Source organism: Podarcis bocagei (genome assembly GCF_964188305.1).
Source record: "Podarcis bocagei genome assembly, chromosome: 8".
Classification (NCBI taxonomy): domain Eukaryota; kingdom Metazoa; phylum Chordata; class Lepidosauria; order Squamata; family Lacertidae; genus Podarcis; species Podarcis bocagei.
Genome location: NC_138133.1, coordinates 44,363,585 through 44,387,885, shown reverse-complemented (window position 1 = coordinate 44,387,885; position 24,301 = coordinate 44,363,585). Strand labels below are relative to the sequence as shown.

Sequence of the window (24,301 nt, the reverse complement as noted above, 5' to 3'; positions counted from 1 at the left end):
ACATAGCTGGTAATTATAAATCACTAACGTTTCTTATATTTCCTATTTATTATGCTTGAGTTGCTTACATCTTACTGTATCCTAGAGAAGAGCATGGCTGACAGTAGCAATCCTCCCAGGGGACAAGGATATATACTGCATTATTTTGTAAGTTTATTAAAAGCATGAAGATCTGCACGCCTGCCTAGCCAGCATGAGGTTACCTGTATATTTCATTTCCCCCAATACTATCACAAGCTCCTGAAATGAGTCTAAGATGTCTAGAATGTCTAAATATCCTATTCTGTTTTTTTCTATGTGGATCATATTGAACTGTGCTAAAACATGCAACAGGAAGCAAAATGTCTATATTTTAATAATATAGTAAATGGGGCCCAAATTTTCAAGAAATAGCCACATGGTTCAGTGATACAAGAATATAGAAAAGGCAACAGGAAGCAAAAAAATCCCATACAATCTATGGGCAACTGCTTATATGTATTGTTTTTAAAGCGATATAAAATAAAAACATTTGAACACAATTTACATTAATGGCCGCTCGATCACTGGTGTAAATTCTGTAAAGATCTTAGGCAACACAGCTAACATTTAATCAAATCAGTAGTTTTTAACTATAAGAATTTAAGGATCTCACGACACCCATTTTCTGTTCATGATCATATTATGCTCATTAGTGCTGTCATATATTCAGTTTATTTTAAAATAATCAACAGTAAAATGCCAACAGAAACCAAAATGATGTGTCTTCAAGAGACTTTATTTTTCCTTTGTTCTACACATTGACTACTACAGCACAAACAAAAATACCCTTACTTTATGTAAATGAGGTTATTTAAGCATTGCCTTTTAGTTTTGCTCATCTAGGTAGATATGTTTCTGTGAATGTCTCTCTATGCTCAACATCTAAATGTGAATGAGACTGCCTCACACTTTTAAAATGGTTATCCTAAACTTAACATATACATACTAATAGGCTCCAACTCCTAGGGGCCAAGGTCCTTTTGCCCCCCCCCCAATTGAATATTTTAGGGGGCTGCCTCCCCCCAAAGTTGTGCATTTGCCATGTCTTGTGGTGGACTATGTGGGGTGGGGCTTACATGCCCCTCCCCATATTGTATTCAAGTTGGAAACCCTGCTAGCAATTAGAAAAACAGTATATATTAAGGCAGCCTTGATATTGAACCGTGACACTGGGGAGAGATTTTTAACAATTCCCTCTACACTGAGGGAAATTTTTTAACATTTACATTGGCCACAGAAACACAGTGCCAGCAGACCTTCAAGACACACATGCCCACGTTAATGCATAACAACAGCTGTTTCCTATATATGATTAGCCTATGGTTTTTTGGGGAATCCCTTTTTAAAAAATCATTGAAACCATTTGCGAAAAATGGACATTTGAATTCAAAATTGTAAATACCATTCTTATTAATTTCAGGGCTTAAGTTTAAATTTGCAACTACTCAAACATTTCCCCCCCAAAATGAACTACGATCCCCTAAAAATGGAGTTTGTGATCCTTCTTTGCTCTAGGTGTAACGTACAAACAAAGAGTAAAAGGCAAAAGTAGGGCACAAAGACAGATGTTCTGTGCCATCAAGCATCCATCACAGTGGTTGAACAGAAGATTAAATCTTAGGTTATTTTCCACATTAAGGGGAAAAATCCTTTTGAGTTTAACCATGAACACTGGTCTCTCTTCAAAGTCATATAGCTTGACCCTGAAAACATCTTCCAGGTGCACCTTGATCAATTGCAGATGTTTCCAAGATTGAACTAGCAGCTGCAACCACAATCAGTTTCAACTGAACACTGACTAGAGTAAGCAAAGTAAACAAACCCTAACTTTTACTCTTAGTCACCAAAAGAATTGTTTAAAGAATTTTCTCCTCCCCCACAAATCATCTCTTTTTGTACCTACTGGGTTATCCTAATTTATGTTCCAATTTAGTACACACACTACAATATGATCCTTGATGTCTGCTTGCTTTCGTTTAAACTTTGTAATTGTTTGGGATAAAAAAATATTAAACTCCGGATAATACACTCGTCTTCAATTCATGGGTCAGATCCTGACTAATGATGGGTATAATAGTAGCACTACTGTCATATGAATGCATAGATAGATAGCACTATAAATGTTAAACACTGCTAACAGAAACAAAATCTAAACCATTTCCATTTCTGTCTTGACTTCAGAAGCTTGTGGAATATGAGGGGATCTCCGATGCAAGGCTAGCAGTTGCATAATTTATTAATAGGTTGAGAGTAAGTTCATGTCCATTAGACGAGCAAATTATAGTTGTATCTATGCAATCTGTTGGTCTCCACTGGAATCAAGTACATTAAAAGGAACTGCTTCTGCCAGCTTGTCACTTCTGGCAACATATGTACATGGAAATTAATAATCACTCACGGCACAAAAGAAACGGGGTATTTCTAGAAGATAATTATATCTTTTGGGAAGTTTTTGTAAATACATGCATGAAAAGTCGAATAATGAAATGAAGACGACAGTAATTGCAGAGCATAACCCATCAGATAGTTGTTTCTATTCTAGTAACTCACTCTTTTCATTTCTATTGGTGCATCTTAATTAAAACACGACGTACAACCAATTTCTCCATTCTGAGTGCAAGATCCACTTATACTGCTTGTCTGATCCCACAACAGAGTTTGAGTGGGATTTACAGACAAAAGTGTGGTGATTCAAGCTGAACGACTTTGCGTACGCAGAGGCTATCTACACTGACATAAATTAACAGCAACACTATTATAGCAATTCAGCATTCTTTTTTAAACTTGGGTGGGGGTGGTGTAAAAAAGTATTAAGCAGATAATGGCTTACAACAGTAACAAATTAGGAACATAGGAAAGCTACCAAGTCAGACCATTAGTTCATCTAGTCCAGTACTGATGACTACCTGCAGCATTTCATGTTTCGGACAGGATTGGGTAGTTTTCCACTCCACCCAAAGGTACCAGTAACTGAACCTTGAAGTGTACCATTCCTTCCTAGAGGTATTGAACCAGGTATTGAACCTAGGCATCCGTGCATACAAAACAGATGTCCTTGCCCATAGATAACCACAGAGCAAATAAAAATCTTAAATCCATAGAAATTGGACAATTTCTAAGCACGTTATTTATTATCGTTGTTGTTTCAATAACTCATCTTTCGTCCCGAAGGAGCCTACCTGTATGTACAATCCAAAATATTAACCTACCTGACTTGGATAATATTTGTGAAAGGCAACCCCTTTCCCACACTTCCTTCATCTGCTGTGCAGATTTGCCACAGTTGCTCTGCAATAATTACCGTGGGTACCTCATCTGGGAAGCAATCCAGAAAATGGCTCAACACAAAGTCATGTAAAACTGTTCTAGTTAGCTGAAACACCAGTTTCCAGACAAAAGATAAAGGCACAAAGGATGCTCTGGTGCTTGCATGGAAGTTCACTCATGCTGTCCTAAGTAGTTATTATTCTGGATCGGCATGATTATGAGCTCGCTGCTGCTGTAGAAGAATGTTTCAGGGATGGGAGCAGGATTCCTGAGCAAACTATCATTCAAAGCCTGTACGCTAGAGTTACAGCTAGAACAGGTTTTCCCGTACTGGTGTTTTTAACAGGATTAGGAGAAATGGAAGAAAACACAGTAATCTGAGCAAGGAAGCAAAACAACACACACACACATACACTATCCTGACTCCACATTTTACTATTTAGCATACCATTGCTAGAAAACCTGTTTTAGCTGCAACCCTAAAGAGAGAACCAACAAGATCTGCTTATTAACTTCAATTAATTATTTCAAGATATATTTTTTTCTATGAACATGGTTAGTTGATTCCTTACTAGGAAAGGGTAGAACCTCTTTGCCACATTTTGTTTGGTCTTGGTTCATTCCGACCTCAGGAAACCCCTCTGGTGAATCCTTGTCCTGAATTTTAAGTACTTTGTGAAGTGCTTTCTTTGTCATACGAAAGACTTTACCAAAGAACACTAGCACTTAAAAAGACAGAGGTGCAAGTACCTTTTGTCCTGGCATGTTGAGGAAAATTTCACTGGACTTCAAAGCTAGCAGTAACTCACTTAAAACAATTGAGCTTTGATTTGAGCCATGTAATTGAGTCAAGAGTTCTTGGACTTTGAGACATGGTTATATGCCTCAAAATATCATTGGGAGAGCAAAAACTGATGCTTAACAATGTTTAATTTAATTTATGCAGTCCTCCAGGCCTCTTTCTCTTGCCCTCAAGACTCTCATTAGGCCATGTCCCCTCACTGGTCCTGCTCTGCATCCTCCTTGCATTTTCCGCCTAGCTGGAACTTGTCCCTGAACTGTGATAATGTCTCTTGTTGACCTGAGAGGAAACGGGAAAGTGGTGTTTGTGTGTTAGTTGCATCTCTGGCTTCTGCATGAGTGAAATTTAGTCTACCATACAGGTAAGAGAAATATCACTGCCCATTTTTTCCCTGGCCCCACTGAAAGTGGAATGTGGCCCGTGGTAGATCCCCATGAGGGAATGTGCCCCTCGGATTTATAACTCCCAAATTATAAAGTAATTCAGGGCAATTGTCATTTGGACTTCTCAGAGATGCAAGCATAATGAGAATAAAAAAATTCCTTCCAGTAGCACCTTAAAGACCAACTAAGTTAGTTCTTGGTATGAGCTTTCGTGTGCATGCACACTTCTTCAGATACACTGAAACAGAAGTTGCCAGATCCTTCTATATAGTGAGAAGGTGGGGAGGGGTGTTACTCAGAAGGGTGGTGGGAATGGGAGATAGGCAGATAGCTGGGAGAGCCTGTTGACGACTCTTAACGACTGTAATAGGTCTTACAGGAGAAGGCAAGGGGTGAGGAGGTGAGAAATGGTTTAGTCATGTATAGTGAGCACTATACATGACTAAACCATTTCTCACCTCCTCACCCCTTGCCTTCTCCTGTAAGACCTATTACAGTCGTTAAGAGTCGTCAACAGGCTCTCCCAGCTATCTGCCTATCTCCCATTCCCACCACCCTTCTGAGTAACACCCCTCCCCACCTTCTCACTATATAGAAGGATCTGGCAACTTCTGTTTCAGTGTATCTGAAGAAGTGTGCATGCACACGAAAGCTCATACCAAGAACTAACTTAGTTGGTCTTTAAGGTGCTACTGGAAGGAATTTTTTTATTTTGACTATGGCAGACCAACACGGCTACCTACCGTATTTTTCGCCCCATAAGACGCACCGGACCATAAGACGCACCTAGATTTTTTTGGGGGGAAATAAAGGAAAAAAAAATTATTTCCCGCCCAGGTGCGCTGCGCTACACCAGGAGCTTGGGGCGTGCGGAGCTCAGCGCGCCCCAAGCTTCTGCATGCGCGCAAGCAGTCCGCTAGCCTTGGGAGAGCCGCGGGGCTCTCCCAGGGCTAGCGGATCGCTGTGCTATACCAGGAGCTTGGGGCGTGCTGAGCTCAGCGCGCCCCAAGCTTCTAGGTGCGCGCAAGCAGTCCGCTGCCGCCCCAAGCCTCGTGCACCCGGCAGGAGGTCCCACCGGGTGCGTGAGGCTTGGGGCGGCAGCGGACTGCTTGCGCGCACCAAGAAGCTTGGGGCGGGCTGAGCTCAGCTGGCCCCAAGCTTCTCGGTGCGCGCAAGCAGTCCGCTGCCGCCCCAAGCCTCGCGCACCCGGCAGGAGGTCCCGCCGGGTGCGCGAGGCTTGGGGCGGCAGCGGACTGCTTGCGCGCACCTGGCCCCAAGCTTCTAGGTGCGCGCAAGCAGTCCGCTGCCGCCCCAAGCCTCGCGCACCCGGCAGGAGGTCCCACCGGGTGCGCGAGGCTTGGGGTGGCAGCGGACTGCTTGCGCGCACCTAGAAGCTTGGGGCGGGCTGAGCTCAGCCGGCCCCAAGCTTCTAGGTGCGCGCAAGCAGTCCGCTGCCGCCCCAAGCCTCGCGCACCCGGTGGGACCTCCTGCCGGGTGCGCGAGGCTTGCAGACACTTGCCCGAAGCAGGGGGAGCCCTCCCGAGGGCTCCCCGTGCTTCGGGCGACAGGCTGCCGCCCCAAGCCTCGCGCACCCGGTGGGACCTCCTGCCGGGCGCGCGAGGCTTGCAGGCATTCGCCCCATAAGACGCACCCCGATTTCCCCTTCATTTTTGGAGGGGAAAAAGTGCGTCTTATGGGGCGAAAAATACGGTATCTACTACTGGAAGCATAATGAGGTTATTCAGAGACTATGGCACAATCCAAATTATATCTTTTGGGGAGTCATTTACTGGTGCTAGGGCATAGTTTTGTCTTGAACAACAAAATACTGGTTGTAAATAAATACACACTGAATTTGGCTCTACTGAACATAAATTTAAGCTCTGAAAATCATTCCATATAAACATGCTCCATGATTTCAGAAATGCCCTGGGGTTTTATAATGCTTAAGGCACATGTGCCGGACATTACACTTTAGTCACACACCACACACATATTCTCTTTGCCTCTTGGGTCCTGCGGCAAACAGCTGTCATTAATATTCACCCCTTCTGCTAACACTTTCCTTAATCCCAGTAGGGCTTCCTAGCCTATAATTAAACTTTCCAGCTGCTGCACTGCTAGACAGAACCCAAATGGATCATTTGCTTTTAAAACATTCCCTCTTTGCTAGTCCAAGGATGAATTTGAAGAAACTTTTTTCACAATGTCATGGTTCATTCTATTTCTTCCAACCTATGTCATGTACTAAGTGCTTTGCATTCCCTAACATTACGTTCTGACATGAATGGGCAGCATTTTCAAAAGTGCTACCTGTTTCATGTTCAGAACTACTTAGTGAGAGCTGAAAAATTTGAATGCATGGATGTGATGTTAGTATCCGAGGAAGGGTTTTGTTCAGTTAGAGTCAGGGAAAGCTAAGCTAAGGGGTAACAATCGTAGTTAGGCAACAATCATAGTTTAATGGCAATTTTAAAAACCAAAGTAGCAGAAACACAGTTAAAAGAGTGATGTACTATTTACATGCCAAAAATGTCAAATCTTTAAAAGGAATGAATACATCCACAGAAATGCTCTTTAAAAAATTAAGAAGGTACTAGGAAATTGTTGCTATCCAATTAACGAAAATTCTGATCTTCCTTCAGACAGGGAGGTGCAGCACATACACCCCAACAACAACTAGAACCAGGATATATATATATATATATATATATATATATATATATATATATATATATATATGAATGAGAGAAACTTCTTCAGCTTGAAGCCTAACAACCCTATCATCAAATTACACCCCAAGTATTTCAGTGGAGCTCATCTGAAATGTCCTTGAACATCTCATCTAATTTCTCTCAGCATCTTCAAAACATGCTACCTGGCCTTGCAAATGAACTTCTTCCCCAAAAGCCAATATTGTGTTGCATCACACACACTCCCAAAGTGTTTACTAAACAGGGATTAAACTTCTACATACAAGCAAATCCTATGATTCATTCTGAATCAAAATATAATCAATTTTCAAAAAGAAAATCAAAGGCACTTCTCCCACTACAAAAAGTAGTACTGCTACAATAAATACATTAATTTTTATTGTTATTTTAAATATATTGTTACTAATGATTACTTGGTTTACTAAAGTGTGCCCAATGTCTCTTTTTTCAAGCTACATTTTCTACAGATCAGTTTCATTTGTTGAGATCTTAGTGTTACATTAGGAAGAAAATAGGGAAAGAGGTGGAGGGGGGCATGGTGAGCGGGGGGGGGGTGGCAATGCTTCTATTCTACTTAGTATATGTGTGGGGTTTTGTGTCAGCGTCACTTGTGTGGGAATACCTTTATGAACTCCATTCAAAGGAAAACTGGCAAGTGCCCACCAGCCATCTCAATAAAGCACTGCCCCAAATGAATTGCTTAGCCTCCTGACAACAGCAGCATTCTAGGTCACTTACCCTTTTTGTCTCCCTCAAAATATTTAAAGTGACAACATGCCTTGGCTGTCCATTTTGAACTGCACAGCAGAGATAAAAAGCAAGTACTCCGGATACCCGGGATTTCATGTTGGAAGTGTTTAACAGTTTAAACTGAGATATTCTCCTTTTCTGAAACAGTCTTCTGTTTAAACAAGGGAAGATGCCAAAGTATAAATTTAAATGGTGGTATCAAGCTGGTCTTCTTTCACTTATGGAGATGATTTTGATCAAGTTGATGCCTTTGCTAACGGAGGAGGCAAGGTTAGTGTTTTGCCAGCAATCCCCTTCCAAAAGCAGCTCTAAGGAGTTTGGGGGACCCTCCAAAACAGGGTAGAAAGTATTGCCAGAGCTTCAAGGTGAAGAACAAACTGGCACGCCCTCCTCTTTCATTAGTGGAGGTGTTCGGTGGATCAAAACTCTTCTGTAAATGCAAGGGCACCGACTGGATTCCACCCACTGGAATTAACACTGCTAATTGACCCATGTATAGATTATGCTATTTTATTTTCAAAAGGCTATCTCCATTTTGTATGTTTAATAACTAGACAGCCCTTCACATCTGTGGTGATTTTACTTCAAAACGATGGCTCTGTTGTTTATTTTACGAGTTTACAAGATACTTAACTTCCCGATCATAAACATGCTAGGCTAAGAAAGTAGGTGGTTATCAGCAGGTTTACCAGCAGCTGCATAATCAAAACCTTTATCAAGTCGTATAAAGGCATATATATATATATATATATATATATATATATATATATATATATATCTCACTGGATGAGAGTTAGAAATGTAAGGGATTCCAACTGAGATTTTGCATTAAGGAAGTGCAGCTACTGTATAGCTATAGCCCAGGTTCAGCATGACACATCCATAACATAAAATGTGAGACATCCCTACATCAAAGGACAGGCTATGGAAAACACTACTTCACCCTTTCTCTAATTAACACCATGCCGCAGGCTTGGAGAAAGAGAAATGGCACACTACAGCAACTGCTCTTTAGGATGGCACGTCCATTGCAGGTGTTTAAAAAGCTAAGCCTGTGTGAAATGTTTACAGCTGGAAATTTAAGCATGTAAAAGATGTAATTTGGTAAAATATATAATTTTTTGTTAGCTGTTGTAGATTTGGTCATAGTTCAGACTGGAAAATGTTAATGGACATTAATAAAAATATATATCATTTCTGGTGGCAAAAGATTAGACCGTGATGAACATGTTCATTCAGATTAGCTGATTATATAAACAAACAACTCCTTTTGGTTGTTTTTATTTTTAATATTGGGGGGCCTCAGTGTGTGTGTGAAGACCTGGTGAAAGAAAAACAATAAAACGGAGGAGAGCAGAACAATTTCTGCTGTGCAGCAACAGTGATGTTTCTAAGAACAATAAGGGGCTGAGGATAACAATTTCTTCTGCATAAGAGATAATTAAAGAGAAAATAAAAATAAGTAGGAACTTAACACAAGAATGGGCAACAATACCACTTTGACAGAGCTGTACTTGATGCAGGAACTAATAGGCTCCTTGAACCAGCTGTGTGCAAATTACAATGTCATTAACTGAACACAATTTACAGCCAAGAATATATAAATGCTCTTAAAAATGTATCCCCCCCCAATAAAAGGAGAGTATATTGTTCTGATACTTTCTAAAAATTTACTTCTAGTCAAAGTTGTTCTTACAACAGCGATTCATGCATAAGTTCCTCTCACATCCTCTTGTCATATTTATTATTTCATATCACACAACCATCTCTCTATACAATTGTAGCTCTCAGTAGTTTCCCAGATATCATTAAAATTAGATGGCCTATACAGGATGACTTAAGAATGCTCCCTACAAGAACCTTTTGTACCTCTTGTATCAACATGACTAAAAATTTAAAACGAGCCTTTTACTTGCTTCAACTAGCATTACTGGGACTTGCACATACTACCAGATCTGCATGAAGTCACTACAGCCAATACAAGAATTTGAATATCGTTTCTTAACAAGAACTCAGTCGTTGCTTCAAATCTTTCAACGGAATATATTAAAAATGCCACTGAGACCATTCCAATGTCACTCATTTATGCTGCCTGTCTCCTTTTGAATGATAATGTGGGTGAAAGTTTTATCAAACTTCTCTGTTCTGCAACAATAATTAACAATGTATGGATAGTAAAGGGAAATGGAGAAGAGTACACTTGGAGATACACAGTGTACAGGAACATTTCAAAAGGTTGTATTACTTCCTTGGCTTAGACTGAAGCAACTACAGCTTTTATAACTTTTTCCAGTGCTGACTGAGAAACAAACTTTTTCTTTTAGTGCTGCAGATGGCATTCATCTCTATCTTTCCCTATCATTGAATCTAGATGTGGTAGTGCAACTGATGGGAGTTGGGAGGCCAACAAGATTTAGACTCTACAGAGCCACATTCCGTATTGCTTGTGCTCTGCTGTAGCAAATGCCTGATCTCAAGATAACTCCTGGTACTCAAGTTTCTGAAATGCTCATATTTAGTAGGCTCAAACCATTAAACTTAGAAATGATGACGCTTCCGGCTCTCCTTTTATGATATAAAAATGCAATAAAATCTCTCAGGTTACCACAATGGCAGGCTAAAATTGCATTCCATGTTTTTTAAAAAATTAAAATTTGAGAAGCACAAGTTTGCTCGGTGTTCCCTATAAACAATGCTATATAGGGTTCCATGGCTTTTGTCTTGCTTATAACCCTGAATATTGGTGTATACGGTACATTAAAATGGCATTTTTATAACTTATCATTCTTGACATTATATATTACAGTTGCTCAAATAAATATCTATAGTTTTATTATGAAGACAGCAAAAATAGTAAACTATCATAAAAACTTCAACAAGGTAGAGAAGTACAAATGTTAAAGTTTACTAAATTTTGGATGCAAGTTGTAGTGCTCTGGCTCAACAATCGTTGGATTGTGCCATTCTTCTTTACTAAAGCTTATTTTCATCATTTTTGACAAAACAGATTTAGTGACGTACACACAGAATCTAAACCATTAAGTTCAAAAGAACTGGAAATCCTGTTCTCTATTCTGCACTCTCAGTCTGTTGCAGTAGAGAGAATTACGGTATTCACATTGCTCACACTGCTGCTCCAACAAAGTAATCAAAAACAGCAATGTGCTGGCACCAAACTAAAAGGCCCTTATAATTGCCATGTTTCAAATTCCATTTAGTCAGCCCCTAGCAAAGAGGCTACAAAACTCTTTAATAAATCATAAAACCAGAGGGGGGAAATTAGGTCATCTTGTCCATCCCCCAACATTTTAAACTTGCATTCTCCATTGTACTACTGAATACTCGGTCAACTTGTAAATGATTCAAGTGATGGGATTTTTACTGGTCCCCTGGAGAAACTGCTCTATAGTCCATGAGTGAGCTCTTTCCTGATAACATTTTCTCCACCTATTTACTCATTTTATAGGATAACATATTTATTATATTATAGCCATTACTATTTTCACATTTTTCGATAATTTAGCAAAAGACTTTGCATTGTTTACTGATCCCCACCACCACAAAAACCTTACTGCTACTTAAGAAACATTCTGTAACCCATTATAATTTGCTGCTATCTATGTAATTTAGGGGCACAAACGAATCAAAATGTGTTACCTACAACAATAGTAGATGTGTGTTATTTCATTTATTTAGTAGATTTATATCTCACTTTTCAACTGGAGTTCCCCCTAAGCAGCTATCAAGCATTTATAAAACACAACACATGCTCAAGAAACAAAACAACCATGCCTCCTGAAGCATAAACCAGCTTTAAATATTCCTTCCTACAGGGCAGTAGCTAAACATTAGCTCTTATGATGGTCAGCCCTGATGCTCCCTTTGTCTAACTCCCTCACTGCCTTCTTCCTTTTCACAGGGCACTTGATGTCAGTTGGCTCTCTGACATTGCTTTGATATCAGAGAAAGCAGATTGTTTCCTGAGCAGCAATACTGGATTGGGAGGGGGTGGGGAGGACAGTGGACAACCAAGTAGGTGACCAAAAAAGAAGTGCTACTGAAGAGATGAAATGTAAATATTTGTATTTATTTATAAAATTATTTATATACTGCCATCTCAGAAAATATCAGGATGATATACAACAACATGTATACAAATCATAAAACACCATTAAAAACAGTGCAAAATAATCATTAAAATCAAGAATATTTTAACCAACTGCTTAGGCCTGTCTGCATAAAAAGGTCTTCAAGAGATGCCCGAAAGTCAAAAGCAAGGGTGTCTGCTGAACCTCTGCAGCAAGAGTGTTCCACAGCATGGACGAGTGACACCAAATACCCAACTTCTATTGGAGGCCAGTTGGGCCTCCGTATCTAAGGGAACAACCATCAGTGTCCATCTAGATGATCTCAGTAACTAAGCTGAGATATAAAGACTCAGGCAGTCCTTAAGTTATCCTGGATCCAAGTGGTTCAGGGCTTTGTATATCAACACATGAGCTTTGAACCTGACCCAGTATTGTATGGGCCTGCAGTGCAGACCTTCTTTCAGAGGTGTCACATAATGTTGAAGGTCTGGCCCCATCAACAGCCTAGACGCTGATTTATGCACTAGCTGGAGCTTCCAGACCAGGCCCAAGGGCTGACCACATAAAATAAACATGTACTGCATACAGATTATCAAAGTCCTAAGTTAGAACACGTAGAATGCAGACTTTATGCTTGGTGGTTTTTCTCCAGCTTTTACACATCTTAACCAAACAGATACAAGTGTGGAAGTACTCGTATAATATTTAATGTACAATTCTTCCTGATATCCAACCATGGTTATTTCCACCACACATGCATGTAATGGTCCTATTTTAAATAGAATCATAGGATTGCAGAATCGAAAGACACCATGAGGGTCATCTAGTCCAGCAGTGTACAATGCAGGAATCTTTGTCCAACATGGAGCTTAAACCCACGACCCTTAAATTAAGTGTCTCATGCTCTACCGACTGAATACATTTATATTACTTGAAATTGAAAGTGAACAAACTTCTTACATCAACCCTTATGTGAAAGCATGCTACTTCTTGTTCACTTGAAACTGATTGCCCTTCAATTTTAAAGCAATTAGCTAAATCCTGGCTCTTGCAGTGTGAGACACCATGAGACAAGAGCTATCTTTCCACACACTATTACTGATCTTATCTGCTAGTGCTATTATATTCTCTCTTTAGTCAACTCTCTGCTAAGCTGAAGAAACAATCACTATTTGTTACATTAGCAGGTCCACACCTCCTGTTATCTGTTTGACCTCCTTTGTAACTGTTCACATTCTAATGTAGTCTCCTTGAAGGGGTGTGTGTGTGTGTGTATGGCATGTATAGCCACACTTTAGTCAAAAAATCTCTTAGAGAGCCTACAAAAATCAGTATTAAAATAGTGCCTGTCCTCAGGCTTACAACCTAAAAAGACATCACACATAAAGAAAAAATAGAATGAGAGGGAGGAGGGAAAAACAAGCTCAAGTTCTTAAAGTTAAAATTAGATATAACAAGAATTTTAAATTAAATTTTAACATCTCTATTCTATATCTCACATTTATAATTTCTTTTTATTTAAAAATATATTTATTTTCTTGAAATTATATCTAAACAGCTGGAGAAATGCAGTACATGTAATGAAATTCATTTGCACACAAAACGTCAGTATTGGGAACAGCAGAATATTATTTCTCTTCTTGGGTTGCACTGCTAAATGACCTTGAGTGGTTATATCACTCACTGCTTTCTTTTTCTCCTCTCTCCCATCATCTATTTTTATCATGCATCTCTTCAATGCAGGTACCACTGTGTATGATATTTATAGGCTCTTGTGCATTAGAGATTCCACAGAAGAGGATGAGAAACAGAACCGTAATTTCAAAAGGACTTACTGTTCAGAAGTACCATTAAAATTGGAAACTACTCATATTCTGATTGACACAGGTTTTGGCTTCAACTTAGCTTGCCTTTAAATAAATATGAACTGCTTATATAGGCATGAATTCAATCACCAGATACCGATCCTGAGCTGGACATGGTGCTAAGAATAACAATCCATGTCTGAAAGTAGAGCTATATACACTGGAGGAAAGAGCTTGGATTTTGGCCAGGGCCTGATGTGCCTACAGACCCCAAAAAAAATATTTACGGGGGCCCTGGGGTCCCCAAATTCGATAAGTGGTGCCATTCAAATGGTGTTTGCGCACCATATATTGTGATCAATTATGTGTGGTGGGGCTTATCTGCCCCTCCTATTTTATGTAAGATGGCACCCCTACACACAATTATCTCCATGGTGCAATGGTGTTTGACACAGTGTGTGTTGAAATCCACTCACTGAAGGATAAACGTGGCCCTTTGTGTAGCGATACATTGTGGAAATGGGCTGATGCTATGACATAGCACCCGAGGAGTGGTCCGCAGCAACCACCATGGCCCTAATGATGTCACTAGCCCATACTGGGTATTGCTAGACACTTCTTGGGTGCTAAACTAATGGCATCTGCACAACAGTATTCAAGCCACAGATGTTCCTCCTACTCTGATGTCCTGAGTGGTGTTGTTATATTTTACAAAGTGAGAAAATTGCTCTCTTTAGGCTTTAATGTATGCTTTATTTAGGCCTAAACCAAAACTGAACAGAGTCATGCTTCTTCCACCATATATAAGAGTTCAAAGCTACCACAGATGAATAGCAGATTCTTTTTAATAAGTGTTTCTGACATGAACTATATTTCTGTTATCGCACAAATGATGCAGTTCAGAGAAGCATACTTCTACCACTGCTAATCCCTAACCATTCAGGCAAGAACAAATCTATATAAATAGATAAAAGGAACTTACAAGTGTCTCTCATACCTCCTTTTGCCCCCATTCAAAATTACCTGCTCGTCCAGTTTTTAAAAATCTCCTAACATCCAGTGTTTGAGGGAAAAGGTCAACTGAATGCCAACCTAGCTAAGCAATGTTTCAATACTTCAGTTTCAATTTGCAAAGGGTTTCGTAATATGTGTTTGAGAAGCTAAGAGCGCAATAAAAATGGACACCCCCAACATGCTTCCATGTGCTGTAAAGATCTTGTTTGAAAAGGTTACAACAGAAAAATCCATGGGAAAGATGAAGAGTTCAGACCAAAAATAATTTTTTTATTCCAATATTAAATCTGAACTAGTAGCATTACCTTTCCTTCAGTTTCCCTGAGACAAAAGAAATCTGCCCGAAAAAAACAGCTCCCAATAGGCTATACATCCAACACTTGTCAAACTAAGAGGAGACCCACTGATTTCAGTGAGTTTACTCTCAGTATGACTTAGTTGGATATCACCCAAAGAGTTTAACCTGCCTTACCAATTACATACATACATACATACATACATACATACATACATATACACACACTCTCTCATACACACACATACAGGAGTTGCTAGTGAGCGTAGCTATTAGCCATTGTACAAATTTGCTACAGCTCATGAAGAATGTATGGAAGTGAGAGCTGGACCATCAAGAAGGCTGATCGCTGAAGAATTGATGCTTTTGAACTATGGTGCTGGAGGAGACTCTTGAGAGTCCCATGGACTGCAAGAAGATCAAACCTATCCATTCTTAAGGAAATCAGCCCTGAGTGTTCCCTGGAAGGACAGATCGTGAAGCTGAGGCTCCAATACTTTGGCTACCTCATGAGAAAAGAAGACTCCCTGGAAAAGACCCTGATGTTGGGAAAGATGGAGGGCACAAGGAGAAGGGGACGACAGAGGACAAGATGGTTAGACAGTGTTCTCGAAGCTACAAACATGAGTCTGACCAAACTGCGGGAGGCAGTGGAAGACAGGAGTGCCTGGCGTGCTCTGGTCCATGGGGTCACGAAGAGTCGGACACGACTAAACGACTAAACAACAACAAATTTCTTAGTCAATATACATATTCTCCAACAGGCCTTGGGCATTGTTAATATTTCAACAACCTTTTATGAATTCTCTGGCCATTGTGCAAATGCCCCAACAGAAGTTGGGATATGTGCCTATCTCAGCTACATTTTTACATTCTCTGGGCAATAGTGCCTGTTCTCCAGAAATTATGCATACATGCCCTTGATTTCTATCCCTAGTTGAAAACTGGGCAAATCATTGCCTGCAAGCTGCAAGCAGCCTGCAGTTGGAAAGATATACACATTGGTCAAAGCCTCTTGGAAAACATGCATACTGACTGGGAAATGAGTACAATTCTTTCTTCGTGGACATATGTGCACATTCTCCACAAACTGTGAATGTACACAATGGCCAGTTGTTATGTGCATTTGCTGTTCAGCTCACATTCCCCCTAACATTTGTACATTTCACACCTGGGAACAGACTTTACATGATTTATCTTCCGTGGAGAATACTACATTCTGGTTTAAATTTGTAATCATCCGGTCCTGGAGGTGCTCTTGAATATGATCAGAGGGGACCGGTTGGTTGAAGGAATCCAGGTCGGAGCTAAACAGTACAAACTTAAAGCTTTTGCAGATGACTTGATTTTGACATTACAGGAGCCAGAATCTAGTACGAAAAGGGTGTTAGAATTGATTCAAGAATTTGGTCGGGTGGCGGGATTTAAATTAAATAAGCAGAAAACTAAGGTTTTGGCAAAACTTGACAACTTTAGAAAAAGAAAGGTTTCAGAAGGAGACAGACTTAAATGTGGTTAAAAAGGTGAAATATCTAGGGGTTAATATGACGGCTAAAAATTTGAATCTATTTAAAGATAACTATGAAAAATGTTGGTCAGAAATCAAAAAGGATCTAGAAATTTGGTCAAAACTGAAGCTTTCCTTGTTGGGTCGAATTGCTGCTATAAAGATGAATGTATTGCCAAAAATGTTGCTTTTGTTTCAGACCTTGCAGATTGTGGACAAGATGGAATGTTTCAAGAGGTGGCAGAGAGATATTTCTAGGTTTGTCTGGCAGGGCAAAAAGCCCAGAATAAAATTTAAAATACTAACTGATGCTAAAGAAAGGGGGGGGGGTTGCCCTGCCAGACATGAAACTGTACAGTGGTGCCCCGCAAGACGAAATTAATTCGTTCCGCAAGTTTTGTCGTCTAGCAATTTTTTCGTCTTGCGAATCACGAAATCCCATAGGAATGCATTGAAAATCAATTAATGCGTTCCTATGGTCAAAAAAAGTCCAAACAAAGCCAAATTTGGTACAACAACAGTTTATTAACTGCTCTTTAAAGTCACACATACTGTAAAGAGCAGTTCAAAAACTGAAGGGAAAATAAATTAACTTTATAAACAAAACATGTCTTTGTTTTTAGACAAAGGAAACAAAGTCGCGAGACGTTTTTGTCTTGCAAAACAAGCCCATAGGGAAATTCGTCTTGCGAGGCAAATCGAAAACGGAAAAACCTTTCATCTAGCGAGTTTTTTGTCTTGCGAGGCATTCGTCTTGTGAGGTACCACTGTATTATGAATCAGCAGCTTTCTGCTGGTTGAAAGATTGGCTACTTCTAGAGAACACTGACATTTTGGATTTGGAAGGGTTCAACAATGTATTTGGGTGGCATGCATATTTGTGGTACGACAAGGTTAAAGCTCACAAAGCTTTCAAGAACCATATTGTCAGGAAGGCAGTGTTTAATGTCTGGACAAGATATAAAGATTTATTAGAAAGTAAGACCCCAAGGTGGTTGTCACCAATGGAAGCTAATGCTCAGAAAAGACTCAATATGGAGGCCAACTGGCCAAAATATTGGGAGATAGTAGAAAAAAATGGAGATACATGGAGATTGCAGAGTTTTGAGAAACTGAAGGATAAAGTGCGGGATTGGTTACATTATGGTCAGATCAGGGAGGTTTTTAATAAGGACAAAAAATAGGCTTCCAGGTGGAAAAATCAAAACTAGAAACAGAACTGTTAGAACCAAAAACTAAGGTACTTTCAAGAATGTATAACTTGCTGTTAAAATGGAATATCCAGGATGAAACAGTTAAATCAGCTATGATAAAATGGGCGCAAGACATTGGCTATAACATTATGTTCGCTGACTGGGAACAGTTGTGGACCACCGGTGTGAAATTCACGGCATGTAATGCCTTGAAAGAAAATATTATGAAAATGATTTACAGGTGGTACATGACCCCAGTCAAGCTTGCAAAGATATATCATTTGCCAGACAATAAGTGTTGGAAATGTAAAGAAACTGAAGGAACATTCTTTCACCTTTGGTGGGCGTGCCCAAAGGTTAAGGCCTTCTGGGAAATGATCTATAATGAACTAAAAAAGGTATTTAAATATACCTTCCTCAAGAAACCAGAGGCCTTCCTTTTGGGCATTGTCGGTCAGAGGGTGCTAAAGAAGGACAGAACTTTCTTTATGTATGCGACAACAGCTGCAAGAATACTTATTGCAAAATATTGGAAGACAGAAGATTTGCCCACTCTGGAAGAATGGCAGATGCAACTGATAGACTATATGGAACTGGCAGAAATGACTGGCAGAATCCGAGACCTGGGAGAAGAGACAGTGGAAGAGGACTGGAAGAAATTTAAGGACTACCTGCAAAAGTACTGTAAATTGTATGAATGTTAGAATGATGCAGGATACAAAGATAACTTGGCATTAGTAACTTAGCGGAAAGAAGTATGAAAATAACCGAACTATAAGAACAAAGGTGAAATCTGAATAATATTATGTCAAGCTTAAATATTTAAATATTTGATAACAAAGGGTAAAATTGGAGACATAATAGTTGAAAGGTACAAATTTAAAACAAGATTTGAGAGAAGGTGAAGTATTGCTGAACATGATATTGTAAATGGGAACACAGGAAAGGGAGATGTGAGGGAGTCCGAAAGGAGGGTTATGGAAATTTGGTTTATGAAACCTAACCACGCTGTATGTTTTTTATACGATTTTTTTTCTTTTGTTCTGTGTGTATTTTTCTATTTTGGTGTTGGTGTTTTTGATTGTTTTTGGGTTGTATATGTGTATGGTGTTATATTGTTTAAAACCTTTAATAAATATTTTATAAAAAAAATAAATTGTAATCATCATAGAAACTTTACCACAGGGCAGATACACATATTTTAGTTTTACAGTGTGATATTAAGGTTGTGTTGTTTTTTTAAAAAAATCTAACTTCACTGTTACTTGCTCCTTAATAAATGTGCTTAAGATTGCAGCTTTAAGATGCAATCCTATATGGATTTGCTTGGCAACAAGTCTCACAGCAGTCAGTGAGGCCTACTTGCAGTAAGTGTATATAGATGACGCCTGCAAATTTTACATTTTGTTTTACATTTGTCATTGTCCTCTCTGCCATATCTTTCTGTATGCATTCATGGTTGCCAATCCCATTAGCATCTATATTACTTTTGATGTGGGATTCTCAAACCTAAAAGACAGGTTGTTCATCTCATTTCACTTTATACAGAGCAAGGCCTAGGAGAAACCATGGTCATACCAAAACTAGTTTTCTTTCAGATGCTGTTGGTCATGCTATATATTTTGTTGTTATTTCATGTGGTTAGTTAGGAGATTTCATATTTCTCAAGACGCCAAGTTGTATATTCATCTCAAATCTCAGATCAAATACAACTTCAATCTATAACTAGAAATCTTGTCCAACACTTTTGCTGGATCAGTGCAAGCCTATTCATTGCTATTCAGTTGGACGTGCCCTTGAGGTCAATGGGATTTACCTCCCAACAAATATGCATAGGATTACACATATTTGCAAACCTCAAGAGACAGACTATATGTAATTGGTAAGGTGACACTGAATGGTCAGAGACAAAGTATCTTGAAACAACTAAATTTTAGTTTCTCAGAAATCCAACAGATTACATTTCTCTAGAGGTCCCTCTGCCCCCGTGCCTATAGTGACAACATGGTAGGAGACAGAACAAAAAGCCTGCAGAATCTCCCTTGAGGAAGCTATTAAGATGTGCCGGACTCTCACTTCCTACACTCTACACTGTTTCTCCTCTTGGAGGACTACAGAAAACAGCAAGGGGTTGGGTTTTTTTTTTTGTTTGTTTTTTTACCAATAATAACCACAAAGGTCATCTTCAGACCTTATGTCCACAAACAAAGCAAAAGATGCTGTGTTAAGTTTTATGTCTTTGGACCACAGGAATACCCAATATCTTGTGAGACTAGTTATTTTGTTCATTGAATGAAGAAATAAATTCAGTAAGATTTATTTTGGTTTCAGCTTTGTGAAATCAGACCTCATATTTATCAAAAATCAGTCTAAAGATAGGAAGACATTAAGCATATTTCATAAATAATTCTATCAGCATTTCTACTGGATAAGTAAAAGGTTAAAAAATTAATGAAACATATTTTATATAATATTAACAATAGTAGGCATGTTTTAAGGAGTCAATTTAACTACTAAAAATCTAAAGTCTGGAGAGGAGCAATCATGAGCAGCCTGTTATAGAAATTAATTTCAGTTAGCATTTCTCTCAACATCCCTCCTAGCATACATTTCTTGGATGTTTTTACAACTCATATTTCTTTGGTGAATGAAGTGTTAAAAACTCATATATAAAAATTTACACACACACACATATATGCACTAGGTGTCAAATGGCTCCTTAAAGGGTTACAGTCATCAAAATGGAATATCTAGTTGCCATTTTTGAGCGACAGGGCTCAAAAGACTTTTGGGTTCCTGAAATCTGTTCTGATTGTACAGATAAAATAGTACAGATAACATTCTACAGGATATGCTGTTGGTATGTGAAAACAAGCAAGATCCCAGGCATGCACTTCCAGGTGGTGGAGATGTCAGGCACCATTCAGGCACCCAAACATCTTCACTTGGTTGCAAGTGGTCGATAGCCAGGTGCAAAATGTGCCTGGCGAATTTCGATTGCTGGGTAAAAGCAATCCATCAATCTACAGGTAATACATTCTGGTGAAATAAGTGTATCCCAGTTCTAGACACAGATGGAATGTAATCATATTTACAAAGTTGTATGTTTGTTTCTGGTTTCTGGTAGAAAAATAAACCAATTTATGTGTGCAGTCACATGGCATCTTGCTTTACTTGTTCATGATTGCTTTCAGAAACAATTAGACTGAATTATTTCTCTCTTTTGTTAAACTTAAGGCACTGGCCTGATCACCTACACATGAAATCATATTGACATGAGTTCACTTGATTTAACTGGAGTTGTTGCACAACAAAATCTGCAATGTATTTAAAAAACAACTGATTTATTACTACTACTAATAAAATATTAATACTAATAATATTAATACTACTACTACTACTACTAATAATAATAATTTCTTATACCCCTGCTATCTGACTGGGTTGCCCCAGCCAGTCCGGGCTGCTTCCAACAAAAATATAGAAAATATTAAGAAACATAATAATTTTTAACCACACAGACACACACAGCTTGGATAAAACTTCTGTTACAACACAACCAGAATTTGAAACATACTCTAATTTCTTCCTGTCTCAGCACTTCTTACTTATTTACTTATAATACAGTAGTGCATTCGCCTGAACCATATAATCTTGTAAGTGTATTTTGTCCCATCAATGGTCTTCACAGACAACCTTCTCATCTTAATAATGTGGTGGATATATTAATGTTAAGAGAAATACATTCATGTATGTTGCTGCACATCTATTCTTCAAGGACAGCTTTGCTCACTCAACCCATTACCATTCCACATTCCTTACCAAACAATGAAATTTTCATAATTATAATTTGGGGAATAAAATTGTAAGTACATGGGCAATGAACACCGCTTTGACCTTTTGTCTTCAACTCAGCTTGTTTTATTTGCAAACACATATGCAAGCACAAACTCCGCATTCATCTCTCCTAGCCCCTCCTTCAAATGAATGTCCAACAGGGAAACAGTAGTCACATCTATTCAGCATTATGTATTATGATAAAATATGGCTCAGACAGACTGTGTCACTGCCCCACCCTCATTTCCTTGAGCCAAAGTGATGTCATGGTCAAAGCAGCAATAGGGACTCCATTGCTACAATTCTAGAGACTTCTGTGTCTCCACCCTCTTTTCCTATAACATTAGACTACAGCAGCAGTTAAGGTCCGCTCAAAGTTAGCTTACAACATGGCAGACACTTCCTGCAATAACAGATAGTTTTATAAATCATCCACTGGCCTCATGGGGAGCTAGTTCAAAAACCAAGTGATATGAGTGTTGGCGGCATTAATATAATTAACGACAAAACATTTATTTCTACCCATGCCAAAATGTATTTAAGGTGACGTGTTGTTTCTACCCATGGACCACTGCTATTACCAGGATAATGACCACACTAGGTTGCAAACCATGCTGCCAGACACACTGTCAAGTGGAAACTAGAAAAATAAACTTGTAGCAGTTTCTTTTCAGGATAGGTTGTCTCTTTCTCCTGATGTATCAATTTTACTTCCACTCTAGCGCTCCAGTTCAATTCAGTGGTTATTAAGATCATGATTAGGACTGACATCCTAAATACATTTAACTGGGAGTATGTCCCATTAAACCAACTAGGCTTACTTTTTCATGGAATGTAAAAGGCTGCTCTGTAATATCACTACTAGCAGAGTACCAATATCACACTGAAATGCAATGATACATTTTAAATGAAGGAATTTGGGGCAGTTGAGTTTGCAGAACATAGTATTTCCCTTTTAGCCTATGTAAAACAGAACAACATAGAACAACAGAGTGACAAGTATTTTTAAACATTAAAAACCACCAGTTAAGTTTGATAACTGAAGTATAAAACTAGGGAACCAGCAACTAATCTTATACATTTTTGCTCAGAAATAAGTCCCAAACACTTCAATGAGACTTAATAGATCAGACTGCCTACATGTACACACCTTGATTCATCCTAGTCCTCTTTTAAAAAATGTATATTTTAAGTAACAACTGAATATGAAACTTCTCTAGGGTAAAGTCAAAGCTACTTTTTCCAGAACAAGAATAAATGTGCTTTCAGTTGCAATGAAACTGATGTGAAGAGAAATTAGTCCTCTGAATACAAATTTAAGCTATATTAACTATACATCAGCTAAAATCACTATTCAAACAACACTAAACATGTTTTATAGAAGGTAATGAAGCAACCTACAGAAAAAAATCGCATATGTAACTTTTAAAAATTATTGAAATAATATTTTTTAAGCATTTTAAAATAAAATCCAACCCAGTTGATATCTTTGACGTCTTTTAACAAGAACAAGCTTCCTTGCAAGTTTCACCCACATGCTCAAAGATAGGACATGAAACCAGTTTTAAATGCTCGACAAAGTTTGATAACTGAACCACACCCTTTAAATACCAACCCTTCTCTCTACTTGCTACTACACTATGCATCACACCGTCCTCAAACCCTTGGCATCAAGAGGATCTTCATCATCACAGGCTGTAGAATTCACCCCACTTTGCGGTCAGGTAAGCGGTGGTGATCAGCTACTGAGTCATTCTTTCAAAGTAGCACTTAGGAACGAGGAAAGTAACACTTCCAACCCTAACCCGCGATTTAAGCACTTTAAGCGCTCCGCTTGATTCCCGACTCAACTAGCCCTCTCCGAGCGCCTCTCTTTTTCCTCCCCCATCGCACACGTCTGATTAATACCAGCTGTTTCCCTCGATCTTTCCGTTTAAGCTCGCAGCAGCAGCTTCTTCTTCCCCAACTTTAAGCTCAACTCTGCAGCCGAGAGACATGCAGCCATAGGGAACCTTGGGATTGGGAATGCGAGAGAGAGAGCAGGAGGAGACAGCGCTTCCACTGCAGAGGTCCAGAGCTACAATTTACTATATAACCACACCCACCGCATTGCAGAAGCCACGAGCTGGGGAGAGGCGAAGTGGGGAAGGAGGGAGGGGAGAGAAGGAACAAGCAGGAACCCACGGGCGAGGCGGGGCGAGACATAGCACGATGCCAAGGCCAGTTCCCAGGCACGGGCTGAGGGCGGAAGCTTCTTTCCCCGTGCCTGCGGCACTCTGCAAAGGAGTTAACCGCCCAAAGTTGAAGGAGGCCCAGCAGGTAAGCAAGGAAAAGGGATGCACGATGTTGTGCTCAGCAAAAAGTCTGCCGAGAAGGAGACCTGCTACATCAGACCACATGGAGTTGAAAGGGAGGAGAATGTTGCCACTTCCCCCACTTTGGGACGCCATCCTGCTACTGATGCGAAAACTGCTTCATAACCATCACCAGCGAAGTTTAGATAAGTTTTGTAGGGGTTTTTTGTGGGGAGGGTGTTTATTTATTTACCTCACATCACATCCACGTCCCTCCACCTTTCGGCTCCCTAACGTTACTCAATAAAAGAGTACCACAGCCAGGAAGGTC

At 39.4% G+C, this 24,301-nt stretch overlaps 1 protein-coding gene across 24 annotated transcripts in view; it reads right to left on the bottom strand.

The window, feature by feature from the left end:
• EPB41L3 (erythrocyte membrane protein band 4.1 like 3) overlaps window positions 1–24,301 on the bottom strand; it is a 136,288-nt gene that overhangs the window by 66,756 nt on the left and 45,231 nt on the right. Inside the window, exon 1 of one of the 24 annotated variants that reach the window (XM_081205549.1) lies at window positions 23,585–23,745. The exons of 22 other annotated variants lie outside the window; for them this stretch is intronic. The gene's annotated coding sequence lies outside the window, so the exon portion shown is untranslated. Of the gene's footprint in view, window positions 1–23,291; window positions 23,505–23,584; window positions 23,746–24,301 lie in introns of those variants that run through there. One more of the 24 variants, XM_081205558.1, reaches the window with a different exon arrangement.